Consider the following 13,817-nt stretch of genomic DNA (forward strand, 5'->3'; position numbering starts at 1 on the left):
TAAACACTGTAGAATGTCCCATATTTAAAATCACATAATAGAGCAGTATATCCACAGCCTCACACTACAACACCCAGAACACACTCTGTTCACATAGAAGAGTTCCTCACTCCTCTTCTGTCTGGTCCAACCATTGAGATAAATATAGGATCTGCATGAGTCCATCTCTTTACCCAGACAGCAGTGTTCCTCTGTCTGCAGTCCATCTCTCTACCCAGACAGCAGTGTTCCTCTGTCTGCAGTCCATCTCTCTACCCAGACAGCAGTGTTCCTCTGTCTGCAGTCCATCTCTCTACCCAGACAGCAGTGTTCCTCTGTCTGCAGTCCATCTCTCTACCCAGACAGCAGTGTTCCTCTGTCTGCAGTCCATCTCTCTACCCAGACAGCAGTGTTCCTCTGTCTGCAGTCCATTTCTTTACCCAGACAGCAGTGTTCCGCTGTCTGCAGTCCATCTCTCTACCCAGACAGCAGTGTTCCTCTGTCTGCAGTCCATCTCTCTACCCAGACAGCAGTGTTCCTCTGTCTGCAGTCCATCTCTCTACCCAGACAGCAGTGTTCCTCTGTCTGCAGTCCATCTCTCTACCCAGACAGCAGTGTTCCTCTGTCTGCAGTCCATCTCTCTACCCAGACAGCAGTGTTCCTCTGTCTGCAGTCCATCTCTCTACCCAGACAGCAGTGTTCCTCTGTCTGCAGTCCATCTCTTTACCCAGACAGCAGTGTTCTTCTGTCTGCAGTCCATCTCTTTACCCAGACAGCAGTGTTCCTCTGTCTGCAGTCCATCTCTCTACCCAGACAGCAGTGTTCCTCTGTCTGCAGTCCATCTCTCTACCCAGACAGCAGTCTTCCGCTGTCTGCAGTCCATCTGTCTCATCAGAGTGACAGGCCTACTCTTTAGCTGTGGCCCACAGAGTCTCTGCTGCTGTCGCCAAGCACTCACCCTCCAACTCGAGGACCGCCAGGAGAAGGAAAGCTGATCCAAAGTCCACCGACAGATCTGTGAGCACCCTTTGAAATTGGACACACACATGCATATCGACACAGGCACACACACACACAGAGACACATGCAGGCAGGCAATCACTGACAAACAGACACACAGAGAGAGAGAGAGAGAGAGAGAGGTTGGAAGGGAGGGGAGGGAGGGAGAGAAAGAGAGAGGGAGGGAGATGGAGATGAGATGGGGAGGGTGCAAGGGAGGGAGGGAGGGGGGGAGAGAGAGAGAGAGAGAGAGAGAGGTGAGAGAGGAGAGAGAGAGGAGAGAGAGGGAGGTTTGGGGATGGGAGGGATTGGAGATGAGATGGGGAGGGTGCAAGGGAGGGAGGGAGTGGGGGAGAGAGAGAGAAGAGAGAGAGAGAGAGGGAGTTGGGGAGGGAGGGAGATATGGGGAAGGAAGGAGAGAGAGAGGGGGAGGGAGAGAAGGAAGGAAGGAGGGAGAGAGAGTGAGTGAGAGAGAGGGAGATGGGGAGGGAGGGAAGGAGGAGAGAGGGGAGAGGAGAGAGAGAGAGAGAGGGAGAGGCAGATGGGAGGGAGGGAAGGAGGGAGAGAGGGAGGGGAGGGAGAGAGAGAGAGAGGGAGATGGGGAGGGGGAGGGTTGATAGAGTATTTTTACTTCTACTCTAGTATGACAATTGCTATTTTTGTCACCACTGGGTACTACTGCAACTCATTTCTGCACTATGGACTGCATCCACTAACCCCACCCAGGAGGAGTGATGCCTTCTCTGGGAGACAAAAACACACAGCACTATCCCCATCTAGTGATCTCTGGAGCTGAGCAGTTCACTCAACACAACAACCTGTAGTTCCCAACCTCTCCCAGTGTTAGTGAGGCCTTTGTTAAACCCTGGCTGGTCTGCTGGTGCTCATATGGTTGGCTGTGGCACCTTCACTAAAATAGCTTCCTTGAAGGTTAGGACTCTCAGAGAGATGGGGAGCCCAGGACTTCTTCACTTGAGCTAAATCATTATCCTCACTGCACCTCTCTCCCTCTGACAGGTCCTCACAGGACCTGTCTGTCTCTCACAAGTGCCAGCCAGCCGCATGTGGTACCAACCAACAATTAGCCTGGTTGAAATGAGACCCAAACCTACTAGTACTGTGCCACCACTTCACATCTCTTCACACAGCCAAACTAGTGTGCTGTAATCTAACCGAGCACCAGTCTATGTGAGGAGTAGAGTGGATGTGTGCATGCAGAACAATATGTTTTAATGTAGTTTTAATGTGTGTATCTGGGAGAGGCTGAACCCTCTCTCCCCGCGCAGAAGCTGCAGACACATGCTAAGGGCTGAGGCAAGCCTCCAGGTCCTGGGATCAAACAGCTCGGCACAGGCAATCTGTCTTCCTCGACAGGCCTGGGCAGAGCGCAGAGAGAGGGGGGATGACAGCTCTTATTTTACCCCGGTGGCCCTGCTCCACTACAGGCAGGCAGACCAACCCCCAGAAGCAGCAACAGAGACAGAACCCAGCCTCTACCCCAACAGGCCCTCCATAACCCTCAAAATGCATAAAATATAGGCCCATGAATTAATGAACAAAGATGCTAGTGATAAACAGACATCAAGTGTAGGTTTGCCTCTCCCCGCTGATGATACTCCTCCTTATTTCACCTAGATATGCTACCAGGAAATAGGATATCATTTATTCAGCATGTTCCCTTTGTCAGTTGTGCATATATAAAGTGTAAACCACGCAGCGACACGAGAGACATGAGAGAATTGACTAACACAGAGCCCTGCTTGAACAGTCAGACAGTGATATGGTAAAACTTTATTCAAAACCCCTGGAAAATATTTGCTATGACACACAATGTAAATTGTAGGCTATATTTGAACACATTCGCCTTTTACGAATAAGCCATTGGTGTCATGACAAGTCTCAAGGTTGAGTTCACCTCAATCTAGGTTGAGTTCACCTCAATTTAGTTCACCTCAATCTGGTGACTGTGTTTATTGACTTAACCAATCCTTCCTTCCTTCCACACCAAACAGCCTTATGAGATGTGGAGGGGCAGCTGCAGTCACCAATAGTCCTATCGTTGGACTGTGTCAGGGCTAGCGAGAAGCGATTACCCCTAGAGGACACCTGCTGCTGGAACACATTCTACCCCGGGAGCCTGTTCTCCCGACAAAACGCCGGCATTTCAGGTTTGGAAGGAGTGCTCAGTCCAATCTGATCATACGGTTGTGCTCTTACCATTTCAAACAGCTCATTTTCCCCTATGCTAATGACAGTTTAAGGGGGTTAAAGAGATAAATAAGTCCTTGCTATTGTCTCATTTCAAATCAAATGTCACCTAATTATAGCTGTATGTGTTTTGATACACTTTGCATAATTTATTGTTCTGCTTTTTCTAATCTACAGATTTTTATCAGTGGGCTGTATGTTTTTTCCTCCAGTCTTATAATGAAATGATAATGCTCTGCCACTGCAGCAGCCTGCAAGAGATAAGGTGGTGTAAAAGGCTTTCATAGTCAGAGCTCACCTGAGAGATCACATGGGATCTGCCACAACACTTCTCCATAGCAATCAGGCACAAAACAAAGGACTGCTTTGTGTTTCCTTTGCTTTCATCGCTATTTTCATGACTATCATTTTAGCTAATGTAAGAAGGAGCAAAAGTAGTAGTAACTGTCTATTTACGATAGAACATGGTCAAAATGCATGATATATTCAGCTATTCAACACAGGACAACAAGTCCATCTATTGGCTCCAATGTCACTGAAGAGGAAGGTTTTTGATTGGTTAGAGAGATCTTTCTCAATGTAATACTGTAGTTGTGTTCCATTCAATTATAAAGAAACAGAAGCTTTTGGATTTGTGTTATGCCTCTTGCTGAGAGAATATTTGTGGCACACACGCACGCACACACACACACACACACACACACACACACACACACACACACACACACACACACACACACACACACACACACACACACACACACACACACACACACACACACACACACACACACACACACACTTTAATCAATGAGCACAGAGCAGCAGCATTAGCATAGAGCCGTAGCAGCAGCAATAGCATGGGGCTGTAGCAGCAGTATTAGCATAGAGCCGTAGCAGCAGCGTTAGCATGGGGCTGTGGCAGCAGCATTAGCATAGAGCCGTAGCAGCAGCATTAGCATAGAGCCGTAGCAGCAGCATTAGCATGGGGCTGTAGCAGCAGCATTAGCATAGAGCCGTAGCAGCAGCAATAGCATGGGGCTGTAGGAGCAGCATTAGCATAGAGCCGTAGCAGCAGCGTTAGCATGGGGCTGTAGCAGCAGCATTAGCATAGAGCCGTAGCAGCAGCATTAGCATGGGGCTGTAGCAGCAGCATTAGCATAGAGCTGTAGCAGCATTAGCATGTGGCTGGGAGGTAATGATGGGAGGAGCATGCTGTTGTGCACCCTCTCTGTGGGCTCTCGAGTCGATAGTGCCGACAGGTTGGGGCTTAGTACATCAGACAGATCCCATCCCAGGACAACACACAGGACACACACAGATCAATAGTGGGAGTTCCCCCTGAATATTCCCTATATTCACTCCACAACAGCTGGGGCTGCATTCCAATAGGAAGTCTACTGGTGTCCCATCCTAAACAGTTATGTTCCCACTATAGTAGTGGGATGTGGATTTGGAACACAATGTTGTATATGTTTTGATCAATTGAATTTTGACCTGTTAGTCCTTATTTGGGTTACATTCACAGGACAACATGTCCCATTCAAAACAAGGGAACTAACCTAAAGCCCATTCATGACTCTACAGTGTCACCAGAAACAAATGGATAGGATGATAGAGCATAACTATCATCTTTCATATGAGCAAAAGGCTAGAGCTGCCGCTTTCAAGGAGCGGGACACTAATCCAGATGCTTATAAGAAATCCCGCCATGCCCTCAGACAAACAGGCAAAGCATCAATACAGGACTAAGATTGAATCCCACCACATTGAATCCCGACAAGCGGGTTTCCCGCTTGTCGGGAAACCCAGCCGCGAGCTACCCAGTGATTTGTTGGGGCCGAAATTGATGCCTAAACTGAACTGTGAATTTGTTTTGACTTAAACGCTATCTCAAACCTTAACCCTTAAATTAACCATTTTGAATGAATGACTAAACTTATCCTTAGAAATTTGACGTTTATCGACAAAAGTCAGATTCTGCAGTGTTGTCAGATTCTGCAATCCGCTCCAACAGCACAGGCAAGTGCACACACACACACACACACACACACACACACACACACACACACACACACACACACACACACACACACACACACACACACACACACACACACACACTAATTCTATCTGCTAACCACGCCTGCATTCCCCCTTGATTAACCTGTACCCCCGCACATTGACTCGGTACTTGCACCCCCTGTATATAGCCTCGTTATTGTTATGTACATTTCTTGTGTTACTTTTTGATTGATTTAAAAAAAAAAAGTTTAGTTTATTAGTAAATATTTTATTAACTCTATTTCTTGAACTGCATTGTTAAGGGCTTGTAAGTAAGCACTTCACAGTAAAGTTGTATTTGGTGCATGTGACAAATAAAATTTGATTTGATTTGATTTATATAAGATCTCAGTCTGCCCTTGTACCATAGTGTTGTAATCCTGATGTGCCAAGCATGATTAAAATGCGTATTGCTATTGAGCATTCCAAATGTCAGGGCAATAGCAATCTGAACATGCTATTACTGTACATATCAATGATTATTGCCTTGTTTTCTGATCATGCTTGGTTGTGATATGATGTGGATGAATGGCCATAGGGATTCATTAGTGGAGCAGCATGTGGATGAATGGTCATAGGTGTTCATTAGTGGAGCAGCCTGTGGATGAATGGCCATAGGGATTCATTAGTGGAGCAGCCTGTGGATGAATGGTCATAGGTGTTCATTAGTGGAGCAGCCTGTGGATGAATGGTCATAGGTGTTCATTAGTGGAGCAGCCTGTGTATGGATGGCCATAGGGGTTCATTAGCGGAGCAGCCTGTGGATGGATGGTCATAGGGGTTCATTAGTGGAGCAGCCTGTGGATGGATGGTCATAGGTGTTCATCAGTGGAGCAGCCTGTGGATGAATGGTCATAGGGGTTCATTAGTGGAGCAGCCTGTGGATGGATGGTCATGGGGGTTCATTAGTGGAGCAGCCTGTGGATGGATGGTCATAGGGATTCATTAGTGGAGCAGCCTGTGGATAAATGGTCATAGGTGTTCATTAGTGGAGCAGCCTGTGGATGAATGGTCATAGGGGTTCATTAGTGGAGCAGCCTGTGGACGAATGGTCATAGGGGTTCATTAGTGGAGCAGCCTGTGGACGAATGGTCATAGGGGTTCATTAGTGGAGCAGCCTGTGGACGAATGGTCATAGGGGTTCATTAGTGGAGCAGCACGTGGATGGATGGCCATAGGTGTTCACTAATGGAGCAGCCTGTGGATGAATGGTCATGGGGGTTCATTAGTGGAGCAGCCCGTGGATGGATGGCCATAGGTGTTCATTAGTGGAGCAGCCTGTGAATGGATGGCCATAGAGAGTCCAAGGCTATGATTTCCCCTCTGATTTAAGCTCATTTGATTGGGATGCGGGCAGGTTGAGAGAGATGAGATGCCACCTCGGGCCAGAGTAAGTTTAGTCAGACATATATTGTACATCAACATTGTTCTCTTTTACATCCACACATGTCCAATAGCAAAAAAATGTACTTTGGAGCAGCATGACAACAGTGGCTGCTGTATTCAAAACCCCATATTTATTTTTCATAGCAAAAAATACATATATGGGGTCAATGGGGTTAATCGGGTTTCCTCTGTGTTTTTTTCTGTTGATTGCATTTGCCTCGTAATAGAGCCAGACTATGGCTGTGTATAGGGAGGATAATATCAGAGCAGTCAGATATCAGAGCAGACAGGTATCAGAGGAGACAGGTATCAGAGCAGACAGGTATCAGAGCAGACAGGTATCAGAACAGACAGGCATCAGAACAGACAGGTATCAGAGCAGAAAGGTATCAGAGCAGTCAGGTATCAGAGCAGACAGGGTCCAGAGCAGACAGGTATCAGAGCAGTCAGGTATCAGAACAGACAGGTATCAGAACAGACAGGTATCAGAGCAGAAAGGTATAAGAGCAGACAGGTATCAGAACAGACAGGTATCAGAGCAGACAGGTATCAGAACAGACAGGTATCAGAGCAGACAGGGACCAGAGCTGACAGGTATCAGAGCAGACAGGTATCAGAGCAGACAGGGACCAGAGCTGACAGGTATCAGAGCAGACAGGGACCAGAGCAGACAGGTGTCAGAGCAGACAGGTATCAGAGCAGACAGGTATCAGAACAGACAGGCATCAGAACAGACAGGTATCAGAGCAGAAAGGTATCAGAACAGTCAGGTATCAGAGCAGACAGGGTCCAGAGCAGACAGGTATCAGAGCAGACAGGTATCAGAGCAGACAGGTATCAGAACAGACAGGTATCAGAGCAGACAGGGACCAAAGCTGACAGGTATCAGAGCAGACAGGTATCAGAGCAGACAGGGACCAGAGCTGACAGGTATCAGAGCAGACAGGGACCAGAGCAGACAGGTGTCAGAGCAGACAGGTATCAGAACAGACAGGTATCAGAACAGACAGGTATCAGAACAGACAGGGACCAGAGCAGAAAGGTATCAGAGCAGCCAGGTATCAGAGCAGACAGGGACCAGAGCAGACAGGTAGCAGAGCAGACAGGTATCAGAACAGACAGGTATCAGAGCAGACAGGTATCAGAACAGACAGGTGTCAGAACAGACAGGTATCAGAGCTGACAGGGTCCAGAGCAGAAAGGTATCAGAGCAGACAGGTATCAGAGCAGACAGGGACCAGAGCAGACAGGTATCAGAGCAGTCAGGTATCAGAACAGACAGGTATCAGAGCAGGCAGGTATCAGAGCAGACAGGTATCAGAACAGACAGGGACCAGAGCAGACAGGGACCAGAGCAGACAGGGACCAGAGCAGACACGTATCAGAGCAGTCAGGGATCAGAGCAGATAGGGACCAGAGCAGACAGGTATCAGAGCAGACAGGGACCAGAGCAGACAGGTACCAGAGCAGACAGGTATCAGAGCAGACAGGGACCAGAGCAGACAGGTATCAGAGCAGACAGGTATCAGAGCAGTCAGGGATTACAGCAGTCAGGGATCAGAGCAGACAGGTTTCAGAGCAGACAGGTATCAGAGCAGACAAGGACCAGGGCAGACAGGTATCAGAGCAGACAGGTATCAGAGCAGTCAGGGATTACAGCAGTCAGGGATCAGAGCAGACAGGTTTCAGAGCAGAGAGGTATCAGAGCAGACAGGTATCAGAGCAGACAGGTATCAGAACAGACAGGTATCAGAACAGACAGGTATCAGAGCAGAAAGGTATCAGAGCAGTCAGGGATTACAGCAGTCAGGGATCAGAGCAGACAGGTTTCAGAGCAGACAGGTATCAGAGCAGACAGGTATCAGAGCAGAGAGGTATCAGAGCAGACAGGTATCAGAGCAGACAGGTATCAGAGCAGAAAGGTATAAGAGCAGACAGGTTTCAGAACAGACAGGTATCAGAGCAGACAGGTATCAGAGCAGTCAGGGATTACAGCAGTCAGGGATCAGAGCAGACAGGTTTCAGAGCAAACAGGGTCCAGAGCAGTCAGGGATTACAGCAGTCAGGGATCAGAGCAGACAGGTATCAGAGCTGACAGGGCCCAGAGCAGACAGGGACCAGAGCAGTCAGGGATCAGAGCAGACAGGTATCAGAACAGACAGGTATCAGAGCAGACAGGTATCAGAACAGACAGGTATCAGAGCTGACAGGTACCAGAGCAGAAAGGTATCAGAGCAGACAGGTATCAGAGCAGACAGGGACTAGAGCAGACAGGTATCAGAGCAGTCAGGTATCAGAACAGACAGGTATCAGAGCAGTCAGGTATCAGAGCAGACAGGTATCAGAACAGACAGGGACCAGAGCAGACAGGTATCAGAGCAGACAGGTATCAGAACAGACAGGGACCAGAGCAGACAGGGACCAGAGCAGACAGGGACCAGAGCAGAAAGTTATCAGAGCAGACAGGGACCAGAGCAGACACGTATCAGAGCAGTCAGGGATCAGAGCAGATAGGGACCAGAGCAGACAGGTATCAGAGCAGACAGGGACCAGAGCAGACAGGTACCAGAGCAGACAGGTATCAGAGCAGACAGGGACCAGAGCAGACAGGTATCAGAGCAGACAGGTACCAGAGGAGACAGGTTATCAGAGCAGACAGGTATCAGAGCAGACAAGGACCAGAGCAGACAGGTATCAGAGCAGTCAGGGATTACAGCAGTCAGGGATCAGAGCAGACAGGTTTCAGAGCAGACAGGTATCCGAGCAGACAGGTATCAGAGCAGACAGGTATCAGAACAGACAGGTATCAGAGCAGAAAGGTATCAGAGCAGTCAGGGATTACAGCAGTCAGGGATCAGAGCAGACAGGTTTCAGAGCAGACAGGTATCAGAGCAGACAGGTATCAGAGCAGAAAGGTATAAGAGCAGACAGGTATCAGAACAGACAGGTATCAGAGCAGACAGGTATCAGAGCAGACAGGTTTCAGAGCAGACAGGGCCCAGAGCAGACAGGGTCCAGAGCAGTCAGGTATCAGAACAGGCAGGTATCAGAGCAGACAGGTATCAGAACAGACAGGTATCAGAGCTGACAGGTACCAGAGCAGAAAGGTATCAGAGCAGACAGGTATCAGAGCAGACAGGGACTAGAGCAGACAGGTATCAGAGCAGTCAGGTATCAGAACAGACAGGTATCAGAGCAGTCAGGTATCAGAGCAGACAGGTATCAGAGCAGACAGGGACCAGAGCAGACAGGTATCAGAGCAGACAGGGACCCGAGCAGACAGGGACCAGAGCAGAAAGTTATCAGAGCAGACAGGGACCAGAGCAGACACGTATCAGAGCAGTCAGGGATCAGAGCAGACAGGTTTCAGAGCAGATAGGGACCAGAGCAGACAGGTATCAGAGCAGACAGGGACCAGAGCAGACAGGTACCAGAGCAGACAGGTATCAGAGCAGACAGGGACCAGAGCAGACAGGTATCAGAGCAGACAGGTACCAGAGGAGACAGGTATCAGAGCAGACAGGTATCAGAGCAGACAGGTATCAGAGCAGACAGGTATCAGAGCAGTCAGGTATCAGAGCAGTCAGGGATTACAGCAGTCAGGGATCAGAGCAGACAGGTTTCAGAGCAAATAGGGTCCAGAGCAGTCAGGGATTACAGCAGTCAGGGACCAGAGCAGACAGGTATCAGAGCAGACAGGGCCCAGAGCAGACAGGGACCAGAGCAGTCAGGGATCAGAGCAGTCAGGGACCAGAGCAGACAGGGACCAGAGCAGACAGGTATCAGAGCAGACAGGGACCAGAGCAGACAGGTGTCAGAGCAGACAGGGCCCAGAGCAGACAGGGACCAGAGCAGTCAGGGATCAGAGCAGTCAGGGACCAGAGCAGTCAGGGATCAGAGCAGACAGGTATCAGAGCAGACAGGGACCAGAGCAGACAGGGATCAGAGCAGTCAGGGAACAGAGCAGACAAGAACCAGAGCTGACAGGTATCAGAGCAGACAGGTATCAGAGCAGACAGGTATCAGTGATCAATGACTACTGAATTATTCTCTCATTACCTCATTATTTACTCCAACAAAGGAGTCACAAGTCTCTCTCTCTCATTAGGTCAGTGTGTGGTGATTTGACAGTGTGCCTGTGTTGATTAATTGGCCTAAGGCGCCCCTTATTTGGGGCCTGTCAGCAGGGTTCCAGAGAGCCAGCACCACCCAGGTGGCCCCATTTGGGCTAAATGAGCTGCGAAGGGTTTCCACTCAACTAGGTTGCTCAAGATTCACTACAGAATTCCTCCGTCCGTCCAGGGAAGCAGGACACGAGGAGATTGCTTCAAAACCGGACCATAGAGGCAACAGTGAGCACTATTACCATCAAGTAGACTTGAGTTTTGCTTTAGCATTGTGGCATGGATGGCGGGTGGGCGTAAGCCATGAGATCTGTCTCTGAGGGTCACGTGTTTAATCCCAGTGCTAAGGACTTTATTAATGTTTTACCCTATCCCAAACCTTAACCCTTACCTCTACCCTTACCTCTACCCTTACCTTAACCCTTACATCTACCCTTACATCTACCCTTATCTTAACCCTTACATCTACCCTTACATCTACCCTTACCTCTACCCTTACCTCTACCCTTACATCTACCCTTACCTCTACCCTTACCTCTACCCTTACCTTAACCCTTACATCTACCCTTACATCTACCCTTACCTCTACCCTTACCTTAACCCTTACCTCTACCCTTATCTTAACCCTTACATCTACCCTTACCTTAACCCTTACATCTACCCTTATCTTAACCCTTACATCTACCCTTACCTCTACCCTTACCTTAACCCTTACATCTACCCTTACCTCTACCCTTACCTTAACCCTTACATCTACCCTTACCTCTACCCTTACCTTAACCCTTACATCTACCCTTACCTTTACCCTTACCTCTACCCTTACCTTAACCCTTACCTCTACCCTTACCTCTACCCTTACATCTACCCTTACCTCTACCCTTACATTAACCCTTACATCTACCCTTACCTCTACCCTTACCTTAACCCTTACATCTACCCTTACCTTTACCTTTACCCTTACCTCTACCCTTACCTTAACCCTTACCTCTACCCTTACTTTAACCCTTACCTCTACCCTTACCTTTACCCTTACATCTACCCTTACCTCTACCCTTACCTTAACCCTTACATCTACCCTTACCTTAACCCTTACATCTACCCTTACATCTACCCTTACCTTAACCCTTACATCTACCCTTACCTTAACCCTTACATCTACCCTTACCTTAACCCTTACATCTACCCTTACCTTAACTCTTACATCTACCCTTACCTCTACCCTTACCTTAACCCTTACATCTACCCTTACCTTAACCCTTACCTCTACCCTTACCTTTACCATTACCTTTACCCTTACCTTTACCCTTACCTTTACCCTTACCTCTACCCTTACCTTAACCCTTACCTCTACCCTTACCTCTACCCTTACCTCTACCCTTACCTCTACCCTTACCTCTACCCTACCCTTACCTCTACCCTTACCTCAACCCTTACCTCAACCCTTACCTCAACCCTTACCTTAACCCTTACATCTACCCTTACCTTAACCCTTACATCTACCCTTACCTTTACCCTTACCTTTACCCTTACCTCTACCCTTACCTCGACCCTTACCTCGACCCTTACCTCGACCCTTACCTCTACGCTTACCTCTACCCTTACCTCCACCCTTACCTTAACCCTTACATCTACCCTTACCTTTACCCTTACCTCTACCCTTACCTTTACCCTTACCTCTACCCTTACCTCGACCCTTACCTCGACCCTTACCTCTACCCTTACCTCTACCCTTACCTTAACCCTTACATCTACCCTTACCTTAACCCTTACATCTACCCTTACCTTTACCCTTACATCTACCCTTACCTTACCTCTACCCTTACCTCTACCCTTACCTTACCTCTACCCTTACCTCTACCCTTACCTCTACCCTTACCTCTACCCTTACCTTTACCCTTACCTTTACCCTTACCTTAACCTTAACCCTTACCTCAGGCAGTATGTAGGCAGTATGTAGTACAGCAGCACACACCCACTTGTCAGGCCTTGGACACACACTGTACTGTTGTCAGGTTGTGCATGAATGCATGTGAATCTGTTTTCCCTCTTTAACTAGGAGTGAGACCTTGGTGGATGAGAGGAGCCTCCCTCTGTGATTCAATCTGATGATGGATAAAAGATGGGGAAATGGGTGTTTGAAGGTCACCATACACTGTGCTGTACATCTGGAGGGTAAAACTGTGTGTTTCCATGATTATGGACAATCAGATCCTATTAGGAAATAACTTCCTCAGAAGTAAGCCAACTTTCTGAAAGGATGGAGGGTGGACCTCAAGAGAAGATATTCCCCAGCGGAATGATCTCAAACATACCAGCATATCAGCTCATCTTTACTTGATCACACATCTGGACAACATTGTGTTCAATTGTACCAATGACCATGCAATATAATTACCTCCATACTAATTGCAGTAATTATATAGTTATTATTGCAGCGATGTTTTGAACAAACAGCTGGTGCTGAAGCTGAAAGTAGACTAATAATGATCCCCTCAGAGATTAGGTTGAACGTTACAATTACAACATTCTTTATTCTATTCATTAAGGGTCAATCTTATGCTAGCCACCAGCACTCATATCAGTTGCCAAGCCAACCCATGACAAAAGCATTCCTAATGTGGCCTGTGTCACTAGGCGAGGACGTAAGCAACATACACATCAACTACATGTGTCGGGATGCAAATGAGTGCATTAGAGCAGGCAATAGAATGCATTCTTATGAGAGTGATGATCTATGTGTGTGTGTGTGTGTGTGTGTGTGTGTGTGTGTGTGTGTGTGTGTGTGTGTGTGTGTGTGTGTGTGTGTGTGTGTGTGTGTGTGTGTGTGTGTGTGTGTGTGTGTGTGTGTGTGTGTGTGTGTGTGTGTGTGTGTGTGTGTGTGTTTGTGTGTGTGTGTGTATGTGTCCGTGCCAGTGAATGTGTGTCCGCATGCATGCTTATGTGTGTGTGTTTGTCTGATCCACAAAAAGAAGAACAGGTCTGGGATGCAGGTACCACACAAAAAGATTAACCTAGTCATGATCTGAAAGCATGTCTTCTGATTGGATGTAATCAAAG

Source organism: Oncorhynchus kisutch, linkage group LG3 (assembly GCF_002021735.2).
Source record: "Oncorhynchus kisutch isolate 150728-3 linkage group LG3, Okis_V2, whole genome shotgun sequence".
NCBI classification, from domain to species: Eukaryota; Metazoa; Chordata; class Actinopteri; order Salmoniformes; family Salmonidae; genus Oncorhynchus; species Oncorhynchus kisutch.